Source organism: Emydura macquarii, unplaced genomic scaffold (assembly GCF_026122565.2).
Source record: "Emydura macquarii macquarii isolate MOO-44397 ecotype Brisbane River unplaced genomic scaffold, CSIRO-AGI_Emac_v2 contig_2676, whole genome shotgun sequence".
Taxonomy (NCBI): Eukaryota; Metazoa; Chordata; order Testudines; family Chelidae; genus Emydura; species Emydura macquarii.
The window spans coordinates 48,036,424-48,063,898 of NW_027132813.1; the positions used below are offsets into that span (position 1 = coordinate 48,036,424).

General features: G+C 43.6%; 1 long non-coding RNA gene across 1 annotated transcript in view; it reads right to left on the reverse strand.

Moving 5' to 3' along the window:
• Positions 1-426: 426 nt before the first annotated feature.
• The window catches only part of LOC137164094 (uncharacterized), a 58,496-nt gene continuing 31,447 nt past the window's right edge, over positions 427-27,475 (reverse strand). The window contains exons 2-3 of the long non-coding RNA XR_010922936.1: positions 21,009-21,210; positions 427-523 (exon numbers count right to left, since the gene is read on the reverse strand). This is a non-coding gene — a long non-coding RNA (uncharacterized lncRNA). The remainder of the gene's footprint in view (positions 524-21,008; positions 21,211-27,475) is intronic.

The window sequence follows — 27,475 nt, forward strand, 5'->3', positions numbered from 1 at the left end:
TTGCACTTAAAATATGCCCAGACACTCTCACTAACTCCTCTACTGTAGGAGCTGATCTGCAAGGCCCTGACACCCCTGGTGTCAGAATAGGACGATGGTGTCAGAATAGGACGATGGTGTCAGAAGAACAGGCAACAATACATTGCCCACCTGCCAAATTTTCCAAAAAGCACCTCTGTCCTGTCTCCCATGCTGTCCCTTATGCATGGGAAGAGCTCATGATAGAAATCCACACTCCATCACTTTAGCCTCCTTTCACTCTTTCCTTCAAACTCACCTCTGCCATGATGTCTACAAAACATGGCAATGACCAGGCAGTTGGTGTGCTGCAACTGCTGTTTATTATGCCACTCTAACTGTCTCGCTGTTACCTTGTGGTCCCCATATCTGCTATCTCTCATCTTAGACTTGGGCTCTATGCTTTTATTTTATTTCATTTTATTTGAGCAGATGCTGTGTTTTCATCATATATAGCACCGTGTACAGTGGGGCCTTCATTCTTGATTTAGATCTCCAGGTGCTTCTGCAGTACAGACAATAAATAACATTAACTAGCAATTTTAAGCTACATTCATATTCCGAAAGCAAAATAAACAATTCCTTTGTCAGAATTTTAATATTACATTAGTGACTGCCATTATAAAGCCAACATCTGCCCAATGTCATCACAAAGTTATAATTGAGACAGCAATTTTCTCCTGCACTTGAAATCAGAAATAACTGATATGTATCTTACCACTGTCTGGCACTTAACCTGTTTGGGAAGGATGGAGCAGGTGAAAGAGGCTGAGGGCCGGAAGGGTCGTGACACTGTAATCTAAAGACACCATTACCTGGTTCTGTGTTATTGATAACTCAGGATCTTAAATGCATGTGGATCAATGTACTAACAAAGCCCAGGCGGTGCTGTCAGATACTGACCAGTGAATCAAACTGGAGTACAGAATGAATATCTTAAGTACCTTTCTACAATACAGTATATGGAAATCTCATGCAGCCGGTAATAAATTTAATGGCCCCAACGGTCCCTTATGACCTCAAAATCTATAAATTGTGGGCAAAATGTTGACACTTTTAAGGGCAGGAAGATAAAGCCTTTACTAGTATAGTGCCAACTTTTTGTCCATGTGTCCCATCGTGGAACTGGAGCTCAATGATGGGACAGCATAACACATTATCTTGGAACTGAGAGATAAGGGCATCTCATGGAATGATTTAGATATGTTGCCTTCGTTGTAAACCATGGGCCAGACCCTCAGTTGGTATTAATCAGTGCTGTTGTGTGTTCTTCAACTGAGAATCTGGCCCTATCTTTCCATATTACTTAGCATTTCTTAACGGCTGATGACATGCTCTCTGCTACAGAGGGAGAAGGTGCAGAGCTCTTGAAGAGCTGATTATCTAAAAAAGAAATAAAAAGCCAAGATACACTGGGAGATTCCGGGGGTGTTCAGTGATGTTTGTTAAGGCTTCCTGCTTTGACACTGGTGTCAAGTAAAAAGTGGGTCGTTAGTCTTTTTAATGAGGAAAGGGTGAGAATGGCACTTCATTCTAAGCATATGGGCAGCAACAGGCATGAAGGTGGGAGTTGGAAAGGATGGGGACTTGGAAGCTGTTTCCATCACCCAGTTTTGAGATGCAGCCAAAATCTTTCCTGTGCAAAAGGAGTGTGTGGCTGTTTCCCACAACTGAGCTAATCGGCTTGTGAACTTTCCATTGCTAGGCCACTCTAGGAGGAAATCCCCTTTGAGACTCGTCAGTAAATGAGATTTGAGGTGTAGGTCAGGAATTCTGCCGTGCCCCCGATAGGCAAGGATGAAAAGTTGAAATGGGCTGAGATGGGCCCGAGTAATCCAGGAAGTGAGTTAAATGATTTGATCAACAGGCAAGGAAGATAATTCTAGCAGCTGCATTTTGGATGGCATGATGGAGACGAATATGGATATCGGTGGGAATTCATGACAAATGCTGGGTAGGAACCAGAGTAACTCTAGAGAGGGATTGCCTGCCAGTGGCCTTGGCCAAACCATTTCTTCCAGGGACCACGAAGGCCAGAAGCCTGAGAAGCCAAAAGGCATTAGATACCAAACATGGATTGAAATCAAAGTGCAGATTACTGTAGATGCTGTAAATTTATAAAAAATGTAGGTGGAGGAGAAAAGAATGGGTCTGAAGAGCAGACCATCAGGCATCAGCATTGCCCACTCTAATTAATAATGTAAGCCCTCTGATAATTGGTGGGTTTTCTTCAAGCCCCAGCTCCTGGACTCCTGTGACTCCATGAGCATGTCAGCTTTCATATTTTTTAAAAAAAGTCTCTAGCCCTCATGGTCACAGAGAAAAGCTTACAAATGCAACCCTGGTGCACCCTAAAGGCTCCAAAAGCAGAAGGCAAATAAAAAGAAACCAAAATGGGGGTGGTGGTGATCTCATTTTTAAGCCACTCATTTTGGAGGTGCGGAGAAGAATCTGGTTGGTATTGGCAAAATCGAGACAGATTTTTACCTCAACCAAGGAAGATGCCAAACCACACTTAAACTCGGGAGACTTTTTAAGAATCTGGCTCAAAAGTTTGTTTTGCAAAGGGACTGCTGGGTTCGATTCGTACAGCCATTACATTTCAACAGAAATAAAGGTGTGTTTGATTTCCAGTTCCTCTCTCTCGCTTTCAGTTTAAATCAAACCTCGTTAGCGTCTGAATTATTTTTGTCCTATCTTCTATCATGCAGTCTAACTCTTTATTACCCCAAAGGACTGAAACATGAATTCACTCATGTTACCAATACAGTATTTGTGTTTAAACATTATGCTGCCCTTTAATAAGACAGACAGAGCTGAGTTTCACAATGGCAAGCTTTCAGAAGATATGGGACGGATAGGTACGCTAATGCCAAAGGAGGAAAGTGAGAATTCAGATTCCTCTTAAAGGAGTTAAAGCACTTGCTTTAAAACTCATCCAGAGAATGTGGCCTTTCACTAATATAAGCAGTTTCAAAGAATGGCTGTTGCACAGAGGCAGTGACTGGAAAATCTGTACAAGAATTGTTGTTATAGTGGATTTCCCATGGGGATTTATTTTAATCTAGGGAAGCCATTAAAGACATTGGTCTGACTAGAGGATCTTAACCTTTTTTTTTTTTTCCTTTCTTTCTCCAGACACATACATCAAACTCTATTGGCTGTCACGTTATCTCCAGAGCTTGCTAAAAGTCTGTGGCAGCATTAAAAAGAAAACATTTGATATAGTCTTGTGAACTGTTAAGCATTATCAGTAGCAAGGCATTAATAACTCCATAATCCAGAGCAGATAATTATTCCCCGACTAGTAATGCAACCAGCTGCTTCATATATATAGCAAGTCTGATGTGTGTGCATTTGGGGAGGGTAAGCTCTTAAGAAACGCAAATATAGAATTTCAAAGCCAATAAAAGGTACATGTGGTGGTTGTAGTTAAATTTACATAAGATGTTATGAGATATTTTTGTTAATGTATTGCACCTTGAAAGAGACAGATTCCCAGCCTATCTGCTGAGAGAGGGAATGGGAAACATTGTTAGCAGTCAATTTGAGTGGTCACATTGTATATTCTGTCTCACATGGACACCTACATTTGTTCATTCGGTGTTTCTTGGGCTGTTTTTTAATTGTTTGAAATGAATTAATTACTTGTGCAAAGAAACTTCTGCCCTTGGGATAGATTCCTCCTCACATCACAAGCCAGGAGCTGGTCATCTCATGCAGGACTCCCTTCCCTCACTTACCCTGCTGACCGCTTTGCCAATGCCCCTTTAAAATGTACATGGGAAAAGAGCTCAATCCAATTCTATTGAAGCCAAGGGACTCTTTCCAGTGACAGCAGCGGGTGCTGGATCAGCTCACAAGAGAAGTGTATCTGTAGGTACTGTGTTTGCATTCATTTTAAGCTGGGATAACACATCACCTAGGCCATCAGTAGGAAAGGAATAGATAATAAGACAGAAAATATCGTATTGCCTCTTTCTAAATCCATGTTAAATCCACGTTTTGAATACTGCATGCAGATCTGATCGCCCCTTCTCAAAAAAGATACACTGCAATTGGAAAAGGTATAGAGAAGAGCAACAAAAATGATTACAGGTATGGAATACCTTCCATATGAGGAGAGATTAATAAAACTGGACTTTTCAGCTTGGAAAAGAGACAACTAAGGGGGGATATGATAGAGGTATATAAAATCATGACTGGTGTGGAGAAAGTAAATAAGGAAGTGTGATTTACTCCTTCTCATAACACAAGAACTAGGGTCACCAAATGAAATGACTAGGCAGCAGGTTTAAAATGAAGAAAAGGAAGTATTTCTTCATACAATGCACAGTTAACCTGTGGAACTCTTTGCCAAAGGATGTTGTGAAGGCCAAGACTATACCAGGATTTTAAAGAGACCTAGATAAGTAAGTGGAGGATAGGTCCATCAATGGCTATTAACCAGGATGGGCAGGAATGCAAAATCATGATCTGAAGTGTCCCTAGCCTCTGTTTTCAGAAGCTGGGAATGGGCAACAGGGGATGACTCACTTGACGATTGCCTGTTCTGTACATTCCCTCTGAAGCACATGGCAATGGCCACTGTCAGAAGACAAGATATTGGGTTAAATGGACCATTGGTATAACCCAGTATGGCCATTCTTATGTTCTTATCATAGTTTAACCTGCTCCCAGCAAGTGATGTGAAGCTGCTGCTAGTTATGTTTGCACATTAGAGAGAAAATAAAAAAACCAAAAGGGGGCTGGAGAGTACGCCAGACATTCCTGAAGGTGGAAGAGCAACCGCAAGCTCTGATTACTCCCCGTTATTCCCAGAAGAATTCTTCATGCTTACACTGGCTTCACAGACTGAGGTCTGGGGACAGATCTGCATATGTTACAATCTGTCACTACATTCAGACTGAAAACCCAAGCATCCAAAAGTGCAAAACTTCCAGAAATGAACCTTCCAGCCACAGCTGGACTCAGCCCTCTTGCACATCCTGTGCACGGTAAAACCTGGATTAAATAATGCAGTATGTTTAACAAAGAAAACTAGACTGAAAAATGCCTCCCCTCCCTCCCTGCACACACACGCCAAAGCGGAGCTAGCCTAGTGAAACAAACCACATCTTTTGGAACCTCCTTGCAGCTGAGTGTTTGAATGTTCCGCTTTACCATTTATTAGTGCTACTTTTTTGCATTTGCTTTCTCTAGGAGTTTTTTCAGAGAATAAGCAAAGCTTTGCTAAATTTCGACGTAGCCGTTAATTCACCGGGCTTTTGAAAAGAGCCGAAGCAAGTTAGGGTCCCCAATCCCTTGGAAATGAAATGGGATTTGTCAGCCTAACTGCCCAAAGAGCCTCTGCAATTCCCAGCCTAAGGCAGCTTTCACTGAAGCCCCATTGAATGAAACATGCTTAATTCTGGAGATCTTCACTGGGGTATCCTTAAACTGATGGCCTGGTGGGGATATTTTTTTGTCCCTTCCCATAGGTACTTAGCAGCCCCATCTCTTCAGTGGGAGAAACAGATGGTCAGCATAGCTAAAAAATAGACCACGAGTCTTCTCCAGTGAGGGAGAACAGACTAATTAAAGAGGGTGCCAAGCCAGGCTGTTAATTCCACCTCCCTGCATGACTTCACTCGGGTTTTCCACTGAGACGGGGAAGAGATTCACACCAAATTCCACTGAGATCCGCAGGAGATCCAAGGGAGCACCTGAATTGGTACACTCCGGTTGGCCATAGTCCATTGCTGGCCACTCAAGGTATGTCTATACTGCAATTAAAAACTTGTGGCTGGCCCATGCCAGATGACTCAGGCTTGGGCTAAAGGGCTGTTTAGTTGAAGTGTAGAATTCCGGGTTGGGGCTGGAGCCCAGGTTCTAGGACCCTGTGAGGTGGGAACATTCCAGAGCTCAGGCTGAGGCTGCAGCCCACCCCTAGATGTCTACATTGCAATTAAACAGCCCCACAAGTCCGCGTCAGCTGGCATGGGCCAGCCTGGGTATCTGATTGCTTTGACAACTGGACTGGACTGGGGCTCAGAAAAGCAGGGTTCAATTCCTCCCTCTGTCACAGCCTCCCTTGTGTGGATGTGGACAATTCATTTAATCTCTTTCTCATTTCCCCTTGTCTGTAACTGGATAATCACACACCCTTTGTCCATCCTGTCTATGTAGCTATAAGCTCTTTGGAGCAGGCACTATCTCTTGTGCATTTATATGGTGCCTATCACCTGGTGACCAGTCTCTGTGGGTACGTCTACACTGTATGGTAAACTCCGGTTCAACTTCAGGTTTGAGCCCAAACTTTCCTACCCTCCACACACTCAGCTATCTGACTCAGGTCAGGTCCACCTGGGAGAGAAGGGGGAGTCTGAGCCAGAGTCCTGCTGAGCCTCGGGACCACACCCCATCCTTTTGCAGCGAGGCTGCAGCAAACCCAAGCCAGAAGGTCGGTGGAGTGTGAGACCTGGGGCCGGCAATTGTAAACCTTGGCTTACAATGCAGTGTGCTGTAACTAACTGCATCCTAGCCTAATGGGGTGGGAGTGATGGAGTCAGGTGTCAGTCAAACAAAAAGCTGGGCCTCACAAAGGCTTAAAAGAACGTGGTCAGGGCTGTGCATGGAGGAGAGCACTTAAGTTGGGTTGCAGCTGGGAAGCCAAGCCACAGGAGTGGACCCACCAGGGCTGGTCCCTATTTCCCCTTACAGGATATGTCTACATTGCATTGTAAACCCAGCTCGGTGCTGGTGGACTCGTGTTTCCAAGCCTGCTTGCTCAAGTGTCCACACTGCATGGTAAGCCAAGGTTTACAATTGCCGGGCCCAGGTCTCACAGGCTCGGGGGACTGAAGAAGATCCCAAAAGGGGTGAGAAGTTCAAGCCTGGAGAAGGGGAAAAGATGCTTCAGGAGTGCGTAGTTCTAAGTTACACTGGGAGGCTGTGGGGAGAAGAACCAGGACCTGCTACTCTGCAAAAGAAGCGTGTGATTCTTTTAAGCGCTTTTTGATTTGGAAGAATGTTGCTGCTGGCCAAGAGAGAATCGTGGCAAGGGGATTTTGAAAAGGCCAGCCTGGAGAAGCCAACTTGGAGCCTGACCCACTACACCTGGATGTGGATACCCCAGAAGGGGACTGGACTTTACCTGTGACCTGCCCAGAGGGCTGGGTCGGCCAGAAAAGGATCACTGCAGAGCCAGGTTGCCTGACAAAAGTGAGGCACTAGTGGAAAGAGTCCCTGCAATGCTTTGCTCTGACCTGCTGGGGTGTTCTGATGGTGAGTGCACCCCATGAACAAGCTCCAGTCCAGGTAGTAGCCTGAAGATGCTACCGTAATACAAGTAATAACTAATAACATTAGGGCTTGTCTACACAGTCAATTAGTGTGTGGCAAGCCGGGGTGTGAATGTACAGCACAATAACTGCGTGTGTGGACCCTGCTGCCACACACTAAAAATTCCCTGGTGCACTTGGAGCACTACTGTTTGAAACAGGCACTCAGGCTCCTAAATCTCCTAGAAAGTCAATGAGACAAATTCCCAGGTGCCTGGCACTCTTGAAAATGAAAATGAGGCTCCTAAGTCACCTAGACACTTGTAAATTTTACTCTAGGCCTTCAAAACTGCTGTAACGACACACACAGTCACCCCAAACTCTCAGTTCCATACACCATGATATTCTGCAAACACCAATGTTTTTTCACACTTGCGGGGTATAAAACAAATCAATTTGGAGTTTAGTCTTAGATGCTTCTGAGAGTACAAAAGTTCCTTTCAAATCTTGGTGAGAAAAGCCTTTTTTTTTTTTTTTAATCCTGCTCCCATAATTCATAATCTGCTCAGGGCTAAAACCAAGCTTGGAAAATTTCAGGCCAAAAAATTTCTTCAGAGAAAGTTACGAGAATAGACTGGGGATTAGGATTCAACCTTAACAACATTTGCTATTGCAACCACTAAAATCTTTGCAGATGGGCCACATCCCAAATTAACTTTCCCCAGACATCAGTCAAGCTTAGCAGAACTGTGTGTGTACCAGCTAACATCTTGCCACATTATCCCATCTAGCGCAGCAGCATTTTGGCACCCAGTGCAAATAAATAACTTCTAAATGGGCTGCCACCCATCCGATTTAGCTCTTTGTTCTCATTCCCAACCATGTGTGAAATTAATAACTTAGCTGTTAGGCGGTTTACAGAGCTTTTCTACTTCTAATAGATGGTCTCTGTCTTGCTGCATAACCATAAATTGAGTTGCCTAATGACATGGTAAATTGTCTGCTATGGTGGCAATGCTGCTGGGTTGGGGCCCTTGATTCAAGAGCGAAATAGGAATGCTGCAATTCTATTGGATTAAACCAGAGATCTATCTAGGGCCTGAAACAAAGCCCACTGATATCAATGGAAAGGTTCCCGTTGACGTCAGAGGCTTCGTAACAGAGCTCTGGTCTTCTATCCTTTCTCTAAGAGTTGTTTCAGAGGATGGGGCAATAAATGGGGGAAGGATGGACCAGGGGTTAGGGTGCTCCCCTGGGACTTAGAGCAGGTTTTAATTCCCTACTCTGCCTGGTATTTCCTGTGTGAGTGTGGGCAAGTCAGTTAGCCTCTCCGTGCCTCAGTTCCCCACCTATAAAATGGCGATAAACTATCGAGGTTGCTCAGTACACCAAAACCCAGGGGTGCTAGTAGCATGCCTGGCCCAGAGGCAAGCACTTTAGATGCTTCAGCAGGTAGGCCTTGCAGTCACTAGCCTTTGTGGATCCCCCTAACCCCTCAGACACAGGGCTAGGCAGGAAAGGTTGGTACAGAGGCTTCAACAGTTACCATGCAAAGGGAGCAATAGCAGTTCTTGTCTAGGCCACTGGGCCAGTCCAATGGAGAGTCAAGGCTCTTCAGACCTGGTACCTGCCGCGTCCTCTCCAGTCCAGTCTCCATTCAAACAAATAGAAGCTTGTGGGTTTCTAGGCCAGGCTGAGTTAATGACTCTCATTGGGTCCCCTCTACCCATAAGTCCTGCACCCAGCTATAGTGACCGGCACTTGCAGTCTGTTGCACACACAGTTCTGTGTCCAGTTCCTGGGATTCCACCCTGCATCTGGGTTCTCCACAGATGGGGTCACCATCAGAAGACAGGATCCTGAGCCAGGTAGACCATTGGTCTGATCCAGTACAGTTGTTCTTATGTTCTAACTAAATGCCTATTCATCAAAGTCAGAATACCCACTACTCTCTCGCCAGGCAATGGTTGACTTCAGCATCTATTTGTTTTGTGTTTTTTGCCTGTTTTCCTGCCTTGTTTTTGGACCATTGTTGTAAAAGTGTAAATCCTACATGAAAAATTCCCTTTTACAAATTAGAAAGCTCTAACGATTACTAAACTGGTGTGAAAGATTGACTTAACTGAGAAGTATATTTTTGATTTACTAAAAAACCTCTGATTAAACTGATGTATAGATTTTTCCAAGATTAGTGACTCTACAGTGTATTGCATTCCAAGGCACGAAAACCATTTTGATTGTATTGACAACATACATAAGTGTAAAACGAAGTGAAATGCCATTAGTGTGACCTCTGACTAATATACAAGCCTCTTCTTTGGTTATTTAGAAGCATAAGTGAATGGTCACCATTCGACATGGAAATATAGATACAGCATTTCCTTTATCATAACTATTTATATTACATTAGTATCTACAGGCCCCAACAGTTATCAGAGACCCATTGTGCTAGGCACTGTACAAATACTAACACTGTGTGTACACTGTAATCAGAGGTGTGACCTCAGCATTATAGACATACCAAGTTCACTTCGATCTAGTTCACTCCAACAGCAGCAGCGGTGAAGCTAGAGCAGTAGAGATGGCCGCACAGGCTAGCTGCTCAAATACACACCCAGGATTCCAGAAGGGCTCGTACAGCTTCGTGGCTATTGTTATTTGAGCTAGCCTAGATCAAAGTCTACACATGCGGCAGTCACACCTCCAACTGCAGTGTAAGATGCTAAGAGACTTTTTCTGCCCTGGAGACCTTACATCTAAGGAGACAAAAGGTGTCGGAGGCACCGGTCAGGGGGCCTGGAGCTGGCAAGCACTGCCCAGAAAAACGGAGAGGGGCAGTTTGGTGAGGGGCTGCGTTAGCCAAGCTGACTAAGCTGAGTGAAGTGCTGACTCTGCCCACGTCAGAGGTTGATGCCAGCAGAGCTTCTTGGGAGTCTTGGTCAGAACATCAAGCTATGCTCACTAGAGGAGGGGGTGTAAGGATGAATCTCCCCTGGTGCACCTGTAGTTAAAGCTGCACACCCAAGCTGCTGAATTAGTGTTTGGGAGGCAGTAGTGGATAAAGCACAGGAGTGAGACTGAGAAGCCAGGAGTTCTATTCCAGGCTCTGCTATTGACCTTGTCAGAGTCATTTCACTTCTGTCTTCTCTCTCCCATCCTTGGTCCCTATAAACTGCCTGCTCTTTCAGGCAAGAGCTGTCTCTCAGAATGAGTATGTGCAGCAGCTAGCACCATGGAATCGTGACCCCAGTGGGAGTCTCTAGGCGCTACTGCAATATAAATCATAACCATCACTTCTCACTGAACCTCTGCCAGTGAAATAAAGCACTTGCACACCCCGCTGACTGGAGCACGTGACAATGGACCCGTTTGTCTTAGAACTTCCTGCATCCGTATCATCGCCTTATTTATTTTATCTTTTCACCAAAGCCTATGCTGAAACATAGAAGAACAAAAAACAGTATCAAGGAGAAAGGAATAACACACAAGGAGAATAAAACATGGATACAAATAAAAAGGTGGAAAATAAGCCGTTCTCCAGAGGCAGGGAAAGGCATTGTATAGTGAAGGGTCACAGGAATAGCTGCAGTAATTACATTTTTACATTGCTTTAGGTTGTATTTATGCTGTCAAAACTGTTTTGTCACACTGGATTTTTTTTAATGCATTTCAGATTTTGCTAATCTCTGGAAAAACTATATATCAGTCTAATCAGAGAATCGGGGGGCTCTTTGCTGAATCAAAAATATACTGCTCCATTAAGTCAATCTTTCATGCTGGCTTACGAGTCTTCGGAGATTTTCAATTTGTTAAAGGACTTTCTATTTTTTGTGTAATAGTTAAGCTTTTCCTAACGATAGGTCTTAAAACAATAAAAGAAAATAGGCAGACTCTAAATGCAATGGTTCCTATTAAAAAGTCAGTGTTTGCCGAGCATTCCCACACACTGATATCTACAATCCCAAACTTGTTGGTTTTCCCTCCCCCGCATATTGAGAATAGGAACTAACATAGAAATTGCCATACTGGATTAGCATCTTGACTATGGCAACCTCTGTCCCTCCATTGTCTCCCTCTTTGCCACATTCAACACAGGTTCCTTGTCCTCACTTATAAGATTCTTCATGGCCTATTCTCAACCCTAGCTAGCATCTCTCATAGGCAATGGACATCAACTTCCATCTTCAATCGGCCACTGATATCATACCAGCCTCCATCACCCACTTGGGAAATGTTCAAACAAGCCCTTTTGTGCATTTTCCCATGCTGCCCCTCACACTTAAGCGGCGCTCCCCATCAACTTCTGTGAAACTCCATTAGCCTCCTTCAAATCCCTCCTTAAAACTCTCCTTTGCCATGAGGCCTACAGAAAACTTGACAACTGCACCCTGGCTTCCAAACTGTTGTAGCCCCTCTGAACTGTAAGGAAAGGGAAACATAGCCAGCTCACACTAGAGCGAGGAGGCTTCGTGGAGTCAAGATCCCATGAAAGCTGGATGCAGGGAGTGACTATCAGTCTAGGGAAGCCAGAGACTTGTACCTGGCTTGGCTCAGCCCTAGCTCCACTGAAGCTACTCTTGCTCCTACTATTTATACTCATGCCAGCTCAATGAGAGCTAGTGTGAGAACATGCACGTGAGCAGGGCAGTCACAGCCCTAGCTCACAGAGTAGACAGTTTTAGCCTGTCAGTTCTCTGGGGCAGGGTCGGTTGTGTTATGTGTTTAAATAGTGCCTGGCATGATAGACAGCCCTAGATCAGGCCCTAACACAAGAATTTAAAAAATACAATACCTAGAGCTTGCATAGCACTTGGCATGTGTGCATCTCAAAGCACTGCACAAAGGCAGTTGGTATCATTAGCTCCACTTTACAGATGTGGAAACTGAGGCAGGGAGAAGAAAAGGAACTTGCCCAAGGCCTCCCAGCAGACCAGTCGTAGAACCAGGCATATAACCCGTGTTCGAAATCCCTGTTCAGAGAATTATCCACTAAGCAGCACTGCCTGTTCATATGCAGAAACTGGAAAACCCTCTGGCCAACCTGAGTGTGAATATTGTTAAACTTATAATACAGGTGCCAAAATAACTGAGTAACAGACTCTGAAAGGACTATTACTATATGATTTTGGAGTGGTATAACTTGTGTGCTTAATAACTAATTTAGAACCTGTCTTTCTCCAAGATACTTTTGATTGTAGTGCTCATGTACAGAAGTCTGCAGGGTATAATTATTGTAGTGATGCTGGTACAATATTTTCTGTGTTTGCACTTACAAGGAACAAATCTCTGTAATTTGTGTTTTCCTTAGAGCACATTACTCAAACTACAAACTGCCTGGTAATTTACATAGAGTTACAAGATTATTAGCCCCACCACACAAAAAAAAAAAAAAAAAGGGGGGGGGGGAGGGGGGAAGGCCACTTCATAAATGTCTGGGGCAGCTGCACTTAGGGGGGCAGACCCTTAGTTAATATAAATTGTCATGTACCCTAGCTGAGACGCTGCCCTATGGAGAAGCCTTAACTTGGCTAGTATGGAAGCCGAATTCTGTAAAGAGCTACAGACCAGCTCTGCCTGTTAACATGGAAGGCATTGGGTCTCTTTAGTGGGCTCTCTCTAATAGAGAGATCCTAGATGCCGTCCTCGGCAGAGCACTGTATGTTACTCAGGCCTTGCTGAGGCAAACTCCAACTTAGTTTACCGGAGACCTGAGAGCCTGATTGCTGCTCAGGGTGTGTAATGAGTGCAGATTTACTTCACAGAAGTGTAGTGCTCAACTACCATAACATTAGCCACTTAACATTGGATTTAGGAGCCTGGCCAGGTTGTTGTCTTTGAAATTCTTGGCCCAAAGTTTGAAAATTCTTCCCTTGGGTTCTTCCAAACAAAAATGACAACCAGCGAAGGACCTAGTAACCATGGAAAAGTAGCTTACAGCCCAACCCAGAGCCCAGTAAAGTCTATGGAAAGACTCCCACTAATCACAGGGGATTTTGGATCAAGCGTTAAAGCATAAATGAAACAAGAATTGCTGCTACTAAGGATACAGCCCATGTGCTAAAGCAGTAAGGAGAGAGGGCAATTCACAAGCGCTCTCACAACGGATGGAATATTTGTAGCCTCTGGCTCCCTTCTTGGGAACCAAAAGCAATTGAAAGCAAGATGATTAAAGTCCACCTAGTGGATTTACAGGGCTTTGTGCTGATATGAGACTATTTAGTCACGAGAGGCAGACTTTTGACATGATTCAGTTGACTGCCCATGGCATTTGACATACACGTAAGGAGTCTAAGTGGTTACTGCTATTAGCAAAGACTTGAAAAAAAGACACTTGTCACATTAGGTCGGTTATCTCTTAACTTCATCCTGTGAAATGTCACCAGTACCTCTAGGCCTTCTCATTTCTTATCAGTCTGTCAGATACATGGAGTTATTGTTCTAAAGTGCCATGGGTAAAAGGGAAAAAGAGAGAGAAGCCATTTTGTAGATAACAGTGAAGGAGGATTAGTCTTAGTAAAGAATAAATATATGGAATACATGGCTCTAGATCTCCCATTGTTTCCTCTCTGCATCACAAAATCAGAGGCTGAGACATTAAAAATAATACAGCTCATAGATGATGTTCAATGTATATAGCTGGAATTTTTCATTTACCACAGTTCTCCGCTGTGGCAAAGTACTTGTCTGGTGACTGTGCAAACTGGCAGCTGAAGATTTCTGCAGCATCTGGGGCAGTCTCTGTGCCAGCCCTAGTGCAGGAGGTCTGCTAGGGGTTTACTATGCTGCAGTGATCTTTATGTATGCAATGGCCTTTAGAGGGGAATTATAATTTAGCATAAGTTAGAGCAGTCCAAAAGCTTCTCTGATTTGTACCAGGATGCAAAGTGGCCACTGACAGTTCCCGAAAGTTAGGGGAGCACAAAAGTTGGCCTTTGTCCTGCCTTCCCTCTGGTGAGTTGAATGTAGCTCTGGCATGCCTGAGGATCTGGGCCAGTGAGTGTATTGTGGATATAAAATGCTACCAGGCCAGAATGGTGGCATTCTGCATTTAATTGCACAGATGTAAATGACTGCACAAGGGAATGGAGAATCAAACCCAAAGGCTACAGTGGAGTTACTCCTGCTATACACCAGGCTCAATTCTTTAAGCCTGTAAGAAATCTCCCTCAGCTCAATGAGACTTCATATGCTTTATGGCTGGATCAGGGCCGGAGCGCTCACCACCTTGCAGATCTGAACCTCACATGAGGAAAGAATCAGACCCTACCTGTGTCCCCCTTAACCATCATTATTTACTATGACATTGCTGCTGCTTTTTATTCAGTGGGTTTAACTCTTCCCTGTTTAAATAGTTACAGGCAGGTTCTGGCCAGAACTATGCCTCTGAAGGGGCCTTCGGAAAGGGGGGAAAAAAACTTGAATGAAAAAATAACAGTCCCTGGCTCTCCTGCCTCATTTAAGTCAAAGTGGAAAATCAGCCCCCCCTGAATTCCTGACGGCACCATGGAACGGCAGCATCTCTGAAACCCAAGGGCAGGAGGTGAATTTTGAAAAAAAGCGACAAGCACAGAAAAAGGAGAGCAAATTTCTTGGTCGGACAAGTTAATGTTTGACAGCTTGAATTTATGTGAACATTAACAAGGCTGATAATTCAGGGTCTTGCTGCTTTTGGTAACATTCCAGGAGTAATATTTTCACAAAGACTAACTATTTTTGGACAATTTCTCCAAAGTATTCAAAACAAACATGCTTTCCCCTTAAGCTCCGGCAGGCATGCCTGCTTGTTTCAGTTCTCTTTTTAATAGTAACAATGTATGTCCATTAGAGCCAAGGTAAACTGAAACCCTACCCTCTCCTGGACAGCCTCCCTTCCCTGAGAGTATCCCAAGCTACCAAAGGCGTAACTAAGAGATAATGGGCCTCACTCTCTTCTCGCTAGCACTGGTTTTACACTGGCGTATCTCCATGGATACTAATGGAATTACTCCCAGTTGCCAACAGTTTGAGGCTAGGTCTACTGAAAAAGTAGGTAGCCAACAATGTAAAATCCAAGTGAAGACAAGGCACAGGTAGTTTTTGACCTAAATGAGGTCAATCCTAAGACCCCCACCTGACGTTTAAAGAAATTCAAACATGTTCAAGTACGAAAATTCCCAGTTAGGGCCGCCAAATACCCTCATGCCATTCAGTAACTGTTCCATTTAATCTGGGACCACAAATGCAAATTGTGCGTTTCCATCCCTTAATGTCTTTGGATGTCTTTTTCAATTTAATCTGAATTTCCTGGCCCTGTAGTGTTTGTTAAGGGTATAAAGCATTATCCCCCAAAGTTACTGATGTACTCTCAGCAATAATGCCACCCTAATGTACCTTTTTAGCTGGGAAAGAATCAAAGATGTTGGCAGTAACCCAGATAAGGAACGTATTTTAGAGGGATGAAGCAACTTGCTCAAGCAGGTCTATCTCAAAACCAGGACTGGAATGCAGATCTCCTGAATCCTAGGACAATGCTCTACTCACTAGAACACAGAGCCTCCCCGAAACATAAAGAGCAAAATAAGTGTTATTCCTTATCACAGCGTCTTGCATCTTAAAACATAAAGCACTTAAATCCCCTCCGGGAACTTGGTTGTAACACATAGCCTTCATGTTTTTAGACACTGAGGGAACAGACTGTTGGCCTGAAAACACATGGTGATCTGTTTAATCATCTGAACCTACACATGCAGGTTGAGTAAACGATTTATGCTGAAAAAAATTATCTGATTATGCTGTAGATCTAAAAATTTATAAATGCCAATTAAAAAGCTGCTATTGAAGCTTTAAGGAGACTTATCAGTAATTACCGGCAATACTCTGAATAGTTTATGGCCCACAAATGTACCCCCACTGCAATCATACTTAGAATTTCATCTTCAAAGTGTGTTACAGCCATTAACTAATAAATCCTCCAGCTCTTCTATCACATATGTTTGCTGACACATTATATAAAAATTGAATACACTGTTCCTACATGGAAAATGTTTTAAAAATTACATTTGCTAAAACATCTAGTGTTTAGACCTTATTATAATTAGTAATCTACTGAAAGTCTATATTTAGCGCTCCTTACTAAGGAAAATCTCCTGACCTATAGTCAAGTCCTGGATGACACTCCTAAGGGTAAGTTTTGAAAAGTCTAGCTTTATAGTAGTCGCTATCAACTGTTTTGGTCCCAGTCCAGCAAAGCCCTTAAGTCAATGGAGCTACTCACGTACTTAAAATTAAGCATGTGCTCAAGTGCTTTGCTGGATCAGGGCCTCATGGCCCACTGAGAGCCACGGCAGTTTCATCAGTGACTCCAACCATGAAAGGATCAGGCCTTTAATGATACATGGAGCAGTAGAAACACCTGTTTGAAAGTTGCCTACTAGTGCCTATGATGACCCTCTATTTTCAGTCGCTGATCACTTTAGTCGTTGGAGCTGAAAATTTCCATGCTTTGTAGTTATCTCAGGTGGACGTTTTCTGGAAAGTTGAAGGGAAAACTGAGCAACCATTCCTGAAAATGAGGCTAGGTAATGCTGACAATGATCTGAATAGCCCTCGCTCCTTTTTGGTTAGGAGTAGGAGTCTGGAATGGGGCAGAGTTTTGGTACTGAGGTCAGGCAGGGGCCTTTTGCTGTCCCTGTGAGAATCTGGTTTGATTGGGCTGAGTTAGAAGACGTGACAGACTACCATTTGCCACATTTGCTTTTTTTAAAAAAAACTAGGAAATTCTTTGTGCCTTCCCCGATCGAGCATTATTTAGGTTACAAAGTCAAGCACTCAAAAGTTAGGAATGGTAAACTAAGGTTCTCTGTGCAAGCCTACTTTGCCTCCTCCCTGACAGATATGCTTTATGATGCAGTCTTTAATTACATGATCACAGAGGTTTTTTCCCCGTGTGAGATGAGGATAAAGGAGATTTCTCCTCTTGTTTCTTGGCACAGAGGCTAGACACAATTGGATTCTAGGGTCTTCATGAAGCACTAATCTCAACAAAGGGGGAAGGGACCTCTGATCTCAACCACACACCGGGACAAACAACGTTGGCTCTTCCAGAGCTCAGTGCAGAACACACCCTTCCAAAAGGCAACCAGCATTTTGTCTGCTCAAAAGCCTCCATCCTCACCAACCCACCTGCTTTGCACCTCCCTTTGAAATGATGCCACGTGCACTCAACTCGATGGGAACAGCCAGTTCTTTTTTCCAGCAGAGAGCCAAGGCACCTTCTTTGGGCATTTTACAGGCATTATTTAGCTCTGGGTTAGGAAAGCAAGAATATTTTCCAAATCAAATCAAAGGAGCAGGCTGATGTGACAAGAATATTCTGAATTCCCAGGAGGTGCAGAAGATCTTGATTTCTACCAATAATCAGATGATTAATTCAAATTCACGAGATTGTACACAGCGGCTGGTGTACTTAACATATATTATATAAGCTACGCCAAGCAGCCTCCTGGACTATTCCATTGTGATCATGTGCTGCAAAAGCTGATGACGTGCCAGTATGAACCAACTCATCAGATGGGTACCGGCTCTCTCTGTTACTCCCCTATGAAGGTGGCAGATAAAAGACAAGGCATTCAAGTAGCTGACAGAGTAACCTGTAAGTGCCTGTGCTGAGCAATCTACTTGTCAGCTTTCCTGGCTAAGAGAGGAGACGTGTGCCACAGCTGTCAGCTTTGTATCATCTTTCCTCTCTGCCTTTCATCATCCTTAGTCCCATGAATGGAGGTTTTATTTGACTTTCTTTTTTTGGCCCAGCTAGTAGCAGGACCTCATTCGTCACGTTGCACTAATGCATCGTGTGGGTATGAAAATCCAGAAAGTTCCAGCCAACAGCTGATTTAAAGAGAGAACGGAGACACAGAAAGAAGACCTAATTGTTCATTGAGGACACTAAGGACTAGAAGGCATGTTTCACATGCAGCCCCATGCCAACGAAAAGTTTAAATGTGCCCAGTTTTTTTGTCTTGAGACAAGAGTGAAGAGGGGATCTCATGCAGAGACAGTTCCTCAGGACCATGTGCATCATGAGGGGTTGAGGGAGGGACAGGGCCATTTCCCGGTGGGAAAATTAAAGCAGGAAAATTCCTGGTTTTATAGCGAGTTCTACACATATCCAGCGACAGTTAGGATTGTTTCAGTGCTGGTCATAGAAACTTTTCCTATTTAAAGGTCGATGCATGAATTGGCTGAATTTGCAACCACAGCTTGTGAGTTTAATACTTTTTATCGTTTAGGGTGGCGGTTCCCAAACGCTACCACGCTGCGTACCACCAACATAAAACGCCAACACCTGTAGTACCACCACCAATTCTGGTCACATGGCCAGAAGTTTGGGAAGTGACTGACCGAGGAACTAAGCTGCCCGATGCTCCAGTTGCCAAAATAGCTTAAGCGGAGCATCAGCAGCAGCTTAACCCGAAGTTCTGTTGCCAACACTCCGCTTAAGCTACCTTGGCAACTGAAGTTGGGCAGCTTAGATGCGTACCATTGGGAGGTGGCCTGCGTACCACCAGTGGTACGCATTCCACAGTTTGGGAACCCCTGGTGTAGGGTGTTCTAAGGATGTGTTCATTAACCTGTCTTCCCTTAAGTTGCATTTAGCTATCTTAACTCTAACTCAAAAAGCGTTTGGTTTAGTTGCATAACAATAAGTCTTGAGGAGAACATTAGAACCCTATGATATTACAATATGTCATTTATTTTCAAGCATATAGTGGCACCTTTGTATTGAAAGTGTATACTAAGGAACTCTCCTGTATGATAACTAATAGTTTGAAACCTTTCCCAAAATTATGATCCTATTTAATATCTTCATTACTTGGTGCCAAAAAAAAAAAAAAGCGTGTTTTTATTATAGCAGTTGGATTAGGTCATGTGCACAGTGAGCATCTTTAAATCAACACTGTAGCTGTAAAGTAATTGCTGTGTAATCAGACATCAAATAACCAATATCACTTAGGGTGGCTTTTCCCAAAGAACTCAGTGTTGGCCTAACTCTATTTCCACCGAAGTTAAAGGACCAGTGTTAGGCCAGTGTTGAGTGTTGTTGAAAGACCCACCCCTAGTTTTTTCAATGAAAGAACAGGTGAACATGGCAAGATATTATAGCCCCTGCCTCAATAAGTCAATAAAGTTCTAGAGGTAATGTGCAGTTAAATCTATGCCAATGGTCACTCAGTATCCATGGTCATCTCTCCTAACAGCCAGTAAAATCTCAATTTGGAAGCATATCCCTCCATGCCACCAGGACTGCATTATAAAACCTGTTATGCTCTGAAAATCAGCAGCTACTTGAGTGGCCATTATTAACTGTTTTCACTCGAGTCAGATTGTTCTATGCTGGAATGGATAGTTCTATGCGTACCTTCTTTTGTACTACTCATCAAATAGCACTAGAATAATAATAATATCTTCTTTGTGAAGCGCCTCAAAGCAAACCATTTCAAAGGCAGGAAGAAGGGAATACCTGAAGCTGTCTAATTACAGAGCTTGAGATATGCATGGAAGAGTATTAAAATAAATGGTATAGATGAATTATCAGAGGAGAGAGCTGGGCTGATAAACCGTATTTAGTACACTAATCTTGAATGTTTGTTTTGCATTCTTTGAGCCTTTTAAGATGACAGGTTGTGATCAACTGCTTCCCTTAGAGGTTGGCAGCTTTCCTGCACTAGCATTTAATTTCTGTTTGATGTTCACAACTTTGTGTCAGCGTACAAACTACTGTTAAGATATATAGCAGTGATTAAAATAATTCATCCATCTGGTTATAATTAAAGACCACGTTAAATGTAATGACAACTTTATCTAGGAAAGCCAGCTCTCATCTTTTAAAATGAACCATGTACCTTCAACAATTTTTTCCCTTGTAAATGGGCAATGGACTCTTGCAGCATGGCCTTTCAATTAGAACGAATTAAAACTCATGTCATAGAAAGGAGCTTAATTCATGACATCTATTGATGGGACGTAGAAATACGACAGGAGTTGTGTCTAACTTTTTCCCACATTCCAAAGTCCTCAATGGATCACTAGGGGCAGAACGAGAAACATGTGAATTCAGACCTAGTGGTTTAAAAAGGAACAGCCCCAAGTGCAGTGGTTCCCAGCACTTTTGGCTCGAGGGCCATAGATATGATTTTTATAACCCTGAAGTGCCAGTCTGTGCCAGCATCTCCCCTTCCCCCACCTTTCCCCACTGCAGCCAGCAGGAAGTTCAGGGACGGAGGGGATGGGAGATCAGTGCTCTCCTCCCTCTGGCTCCAGCAGGGACCCAGCGCCTAGGGACCCAGGTGAAGCGCTTTGCTGTGCTCCCTGCTACAGCCCAGGGGAGGGGTGTGCTGATCTCCTATCCCCTTGGCTGCAGCAAGGAGCCTGCACCGTCTTTTGGGCAACGCGCTGAACCTGGATCCTCAGGCGGCAGCAGCTCCCTTCTACAGCCAGCGGGAGGGGAGCACGGGCCATTTTGAAAGCACCCGCAGGCCACGGATTGGGAACCACTGCCCTAGGAAACAAACATGTAAATGGGAATCAGGCAGTATTTTCTACAGGAAATGGCACTGCTGAAGCTGTATGTGAGTCAAGAGCCCTCCTGAGCCTGCTGAAATCAATGGCAAACCTCCAATTTGCTTCAAATGGGTGGGAATAGGCTCTCAATAAAGAGGAAGAATACAGAAACAAGCCAACATTTCTTACCCTGCAGATTCTCCCACATCTCATGAACATTCATCTTCTTGGGCGAGAAATAATTGGGAGCATCAGGAAAGGGAAGCCACTTGAAACTGCAGATGGAGGTAAAAGACGTCCCTTCTGGGCTACAAGACCATTTTGCCATGGGTAAAGCAGGCTGCTTCTAAACATTTCCGTGGTCTCTGAAGCTCTTTTTCCGCCTTTTCTCCTGTTTCAGAAACAAATATCAACTTTCTCTCTGTAATTTGTCTGAATCTACCGTCCGCAGATCAGCCCGTTGTTGACTGAGTCTGACTCTGAAATCGGATTTTTTGAATCAGCAAAATAATTAATTAAAGATCATTTAAAAGTTAAATTTGTAGGAGGAAGGGGGATTCCTTTACGTAATGGCAAACTGTAATATTTTAGTTCTACCCTTAATCTGCTTAAATATGTATTGTCATTTAACAGAGTGTGTGTGGCTATGATAAACAGTCTGATTTTTCTTCTTCACCAGAATGAAAACAAACCTTGAAATCTTCATTTTAATTTTTGCCTTGTACTTTTCCAGCGAGCCCTAATTAAAAGCATCTTCCATAAAAGAAAGTTACCCATAAGAGGCTAGATTGACACTAGCAAAATGGTTTCACGTAAGTCAATGGCACTGTGCCAGCGGACACCGGCTGAGGACCTAACAGTGTACTGCTAGCAGGTAGAGCTTTTTTAAATCAGGAAAGTATTTGTCTTAATGAGATTAGAACCTTAGAGGACTTCTGCTGTGTGTATACCCAAAGTTTACCTTCAAGTTAGAGCTCTGATTGCTTACAAAGGGCCTTATCTCTTTTTTTAGAGTGGGGGAAAGGGTTGCAGACTCATGCTTCTTGAGCACAGTGGAGTTGGCGATACGGAGGATGTGGTCATGTAATGTACTGACTGTCTGCTCACAGGTTGATGAATGTCCTTCACTCCCCATTTTTTTTTTTTTTTTGGCCTGAGTAATGCATGAATGGAAATAGAGCAATCACATGTGAGCCCAGATCCTCTAAGGTATTTAGTTACCAAGCTCCCATTGAAATCAGTGGGAGTTAGGCCCCTAAATAACTTTTGAGAATCATGTGCCGTTATAATGAGGGCTGGAGGAGCCAGTTATGAAATAAGAATTGACCCAATCCAAACTTTTTTTCCAAATTCACTTTACTTTGCCCAGTTTTCCGCAAGACAAGGAGGAGAAGGAAGGAATTGTGTAAAGACAGTATTAGTATTTCACACTAATGGTTGATGAGGGACTTGAAGAACTAGTGGTTTTCACTACATTTTCTCTACTAATATAGTTACTTTGAAAATATAGTTCCTTAAAGTCCTGGCTTTGCCTCGAGTACATTCATGTTCAGGATGACTAGGACTCTAGTTCCTCTCGTTACAATGAATAAGTTTAATATATATAGGAAGCACGGCCTTGTAAAGGCCAGAGTGTGACCTGCCTAACACAACCTATACGAGGGCAATAAGGTGCATGGTGAATCAAGAGAAGAAGCGCATGAGGGATAGCCACTGCTCCCTCCCACGGGTGATTTGTGGGTCCAACCTTGGCTCCTCCCCTCTTTCCCAACATGTTGTCTGGTGCAACAGAAAAAACAACCTACCTCAGGTATAGGGCTGGTGCAAGTTACCCCCCCCCCCATCTCCTCTCAGAAATGGAGCAAGGCAGGGCCTGGAAATAAGACTGTGACACTGAGTGACAATCTGTCTTGGTCCTAGGGCAGCTCAACTGCACACCACTCCTCACTCACGGCTTGTGGCCATGAGTTGATCCTAAATCATTATCATTCAAACCTTACTTGGGTGGATCCCCCACCTCTGTATCTGGAACCATGTCTACAGCACAGAGCACAATGAGCTCACAGTCCTGTCCAGGGCCTCTGGGAACCACTGTCATATAAATATTAAATTACATATTAATCCAATGTTATGATCACAAAGCCAAACACTCTGAAGTCAGGAAAAACCAGAACTTAAGGTTGCCCAGGCAACCTGAATTCAGTCCCTTGGTGCATATGCATTAGGATAAAGTCTTGTAATTACATGATCACATAATTTTGCCAAACCCACTTGATCAAAAATCATGAGTCAGACCCCAGAAAATCATGACTTTAAAAAAAACAAAACATCTTGTGACTTTTTCTGTAAAGCTATAATACATTTTGTACTCTTTTGCCTTCTGTTGTTTGATTCTTTTGCATTCACTAGGGTCACATTTCCAAGCCTCTCTCTGCAACCAGGATGGCTATGAATTTATTTTTTTTTTAAATGGATGCTGAGATTCTTACATAACCACTCATCTCCAGGAACTGGGGCTTTAAATAAAGCACCAAATATTTCCAGACTCATGATAGAGTCATGAGAGTTGGCAATATTGCTTGATACTATTTTTTTTCTAAAGGCCCCATAAGTCATTCCGTGTGCAGGACCCTATACTATGAAGAGTTTAAAAATCACATATCTCTATTTCTTTGTGTTGGATCCAGAAGTATCAGATCTCAGAGATGCTGTGGTTTCCAAATGGCTTGGCAAAACCAGGAAGTATAGAAAAACATCTCGTGGTCTCATGAGATTTTCAGCAAAATATCCAAGCCAACTTTAGATGACCTTTCCATGAGTATTAAAAACGTTTGACTTCTTATCCAAACTGAACATCTGATCCTATTGCTGCATGAAACCCATACTAAAAGATAGCCAAAGCAATGTCACAAAAGCATGAAATTCACAAGATAGAAACAAAGCGCTTGTTTGGGAAATAACCTTTCTATATGGCATGTTCCATATTTGCTTATAATTACATGAAGATACACTAGTTCCTTTTCCACACTAACAGTGGTATCACAGTGTTGCTGCCTTGCAAGGAGGGCCTCAGAATCTCCTGTAGGAAATCTTTTAAAGGGAACAAATATGAACTAAGCTGTCAAAACACTGTGGGAAAGACTGACAAAAGAACTGTGAGGAGGGCAAAAGAATGACCTGTTAAGAAGCAAGTGTGAAGAAAGCTGCAGTATTACAATCAGTCTCCATTCAGGCTTCCACTCTCTATCTTAGAGCAAAGATCTGATACTCGTACTCTTCATATAGTAACACCTTACTCCATGAGCCGTTGACTTCAGTGGGACTTCTACTTTGAGTAAATACAATTGAATGTAAGTAAGAGGATCAGTCTGGCTCCTAGGGTTTTCTGTAGTGTCCATTTTGCTTCTACCTCTCTGTCAAAGGGTAATCTGTAGCACTCAGCTCCATAATACCTGAACACTCCTTACTCAAGACTCCTGTTCACACGATAAACAAAGACTGATGTCAGGGAGAAATAGATACATACACCCCCAAATGCTCACAGTTTTTTCCAAGTTGACACATTTCAAAAGTTGAATTGATTTTTAACTTGCGTTTTGGCACCCCCTCATGCTCATATCACTTATTTTCATTGCAGAGCATTTTTAAGGTCAAAGGGGACCATTAAATCATCTAGTCTGACCACCTGTATCTCATAGGCCATCACATTTCACCCAGGTCCCTATACTGAACCCAATGGCTTTTAGTTACACCAAAGTGACTCAGTTCTCAGGAGCCTCAACTGTTGTGGGTCATGGGCAGAGAACAGGAAAGACCATGAATGCTCAAGGGTCCTGTAAGAACAGGGATTTGAGGAGTTGAGATAATCCAGCTGACCCCAGCAGGCGATCCGTGCCCCATGCTGCAGCAAGAAGTTAAAAACTCCCAAGCTCCCTGCCAATTTAGCCAGGGAGAAAATTTCTTTCCAGCCCCAAATCTGGCAATCAGTTTGACCCTGAGCATGTGTGCAAAACGCACCAGCCAGGCATTTTAAGGGATTGTGCCTACTTATGTACAGCACCTAGCCCAATAAGACTCCAACACTAACGGCCTCTGACACTACCATCAGATCTCTTCAATGTTCTTTTGTAATTGCCACTGTTTATAATTTGGATATGCATTAGTCACAGGTCTATCCGTGAATGGCAGCAGTCATGTGAATGACAACTGATAAACACAGATCCAGTAAGCTCACTCCCATAGCCTGAGACCCATCTATTCTGCAGCACAATAGAACTGAATTCAATGGCAGGGCCCCCAGCCTGCCTTAAACCAGCAATAAATTTTTTAACAGTATACAAACACTGCAGCAGTTTGAGTCTCTGGAGCTTATTTGAGGTACGGATGTTTTTAAGTTAACCAAATATTTAAATGAATCATTTGATCCTAGAATTTTTAATCCAGCAAAACCCTCAACATATGAATTTTTTTTCTGGTTCATTTCCAGCTGCTGTAGAATTGACTGTTTGCAGCAGAAAACCTCCCTCACAGAACTTAGGGCCCAACATCCCACATACTTAGCTGCGGTATCCCTGCTTCCTCTTGGCTGTTGGGAGTCACAGCAGGGTGTCTTAGTCCCATCTGGAGATGAAGGTGCATTTGGATCTGATTTATCCTCTCTCCTTCCAGAACATCCCAAAACATTCCCAATCCCACTCACGCGGGGCTGCTGTTTCTTGTTTGATTGGAACCCAGGCATGCTTTTGACGTTGTCGACTCTAGAGTGAGCAGAACTTTCTGGAAATAGAGTCTTTGAGAAACTGAGCAAAAGGTACCCAGCACAAACACACGGTGATTGGGCAGAACATGCCTCGCTGAGCTAGCTCCCACAAGTATCAGAGACGAAAAGATGCTCGCCATAGAATCAACAGCCCGTTCCACGAGCCCAAATCTACTTCTCCATGGACACGGGTCACAAAAAACCACCAACACAGCAGTAACGGGCACCCTTATTGGCCGGCTCAGCAAAGCCTTAGGAATGAGCTATCCTCTGGAAGTGGTCTCTCTGGATCTGGGTTTAGACTCATTGGCATGGTAGCGTGGGGAAGGTTGCATATTAAACCTCTTCAGAAGACAGAGACGCTTACCTAACCCTGATTGCAGAGAGAGGACCACAGTCTCCAGTGCTGTCAGTTTGGCTCTGTGGCAGACCTCGGCACAACCAATCTGCAGCCCCACTTCCGGCTCCTCTAGAACCTCCTGCTGAGGTTGTAGTTTTACGTCTCTCCACATTTCTTCCTTTTTGTGCTCCCTGTTTATGCCTCCTCAAAGGCCAGAGGCCTGTCAGTCTCCTGCTGGCACTGGCCAAAATGCCATGCTTCAGACCAAGAAGAGGATGTTGAATGGGGGTGGGACAGGGGTCCCTCTATGGCTGTGGGGTCTATTTCCTTGCACTTCTGTGTTCATGTATCCAAGAACTCCTCTGGGTAGCATCCATGGGCACCTTAGATTCTTCCTTGGCTGGAGTTTCTCTGCTTGGTGTCCTCCTCCAGATCCCTTTGTTTGGTCCAATAATGTGCACTCCTGTCCCTGTTTTCTCATTAGCAGTCCCCCAGAATTAGTTGATACCATGTTTCCTTTGATCCCTTTCCCCGTCAGGGGTAGGGTCTCTTGTTATATTGGCAAGAGCCCCCTTCTCGCGGTGGCCAGGGCTTTCTGCTCAGTGTCTCCCTTGGGAGCCTTTATTTTGAACCTTTAACCTCACCCCTGTTCCAGCTTTGATTTTGCTGTTGTCCCACCCTATTCATTTGACCTTCACCTCTCTCTTCAGCAAATAAGCTGACTTCATGGCCCCTCCTTTCCTGGAGAGGGGGCAGGCTTTTCACTCTTTGCTGGAGTCCAGGACTCATGTTGGCTCCATTCACCACCACAAAATTCACACCCAAAGTGTTTTTAAGGGATTATAAAAAGAAAGGGTGACATCCTGGCCCCACTGATTCACCATAGTCATCAATAGGGCCAGGATTTTACCCCAGCTCTGAGCGTTCCGCTCTCTCTCATTCACTTTCAGTTTGATCCCTTTTGAAATTAATTTATGGATTCCCAGTCCCGACCCAACTGAGACTTTTTCCAGTCGGAAGACATTGACATTGATGAGCCCTTTAACAAAAATGAAAGAAAAACGCCATGTGCCTCCATTCCCATACAGAGTACTGTAAATTTGCAACCACTTAACTCCACCCAAGACCAAAACCAAATTATATGCAAAGACAGACGCATGTAAGAGGATGAGTATGTTGGAAATTGTACCAACTTCAAATGGCTCAAGAAATTAGCTAAGTATGGTTGGTTGTCCAGAAGTTGTCACAAGATTTTCCCGGAATAAATTTAATACTCAAATAATGTTAAAAACCAGATTCCTTCAAGATGGACAGCTTGAACAATTTATAAGGAACTCTCTTTTTTACAGGGGATTAGCTGGTTAAAAATAGATCTGACAAATAAATGCCTCTAAGTATTCCCAGATCCCCTTTAGGAGAAATCTTTTCTGTATTTCATGTGGGGAGAAAATATGTCCCCATGAAAGGTAATGATATTTGGCCATTCTACTGCTTAAGAACACTAACTGTTAAAGGTGACCTGCAAGTAATTTTTTACGCAATCCAGAAACTTTATAG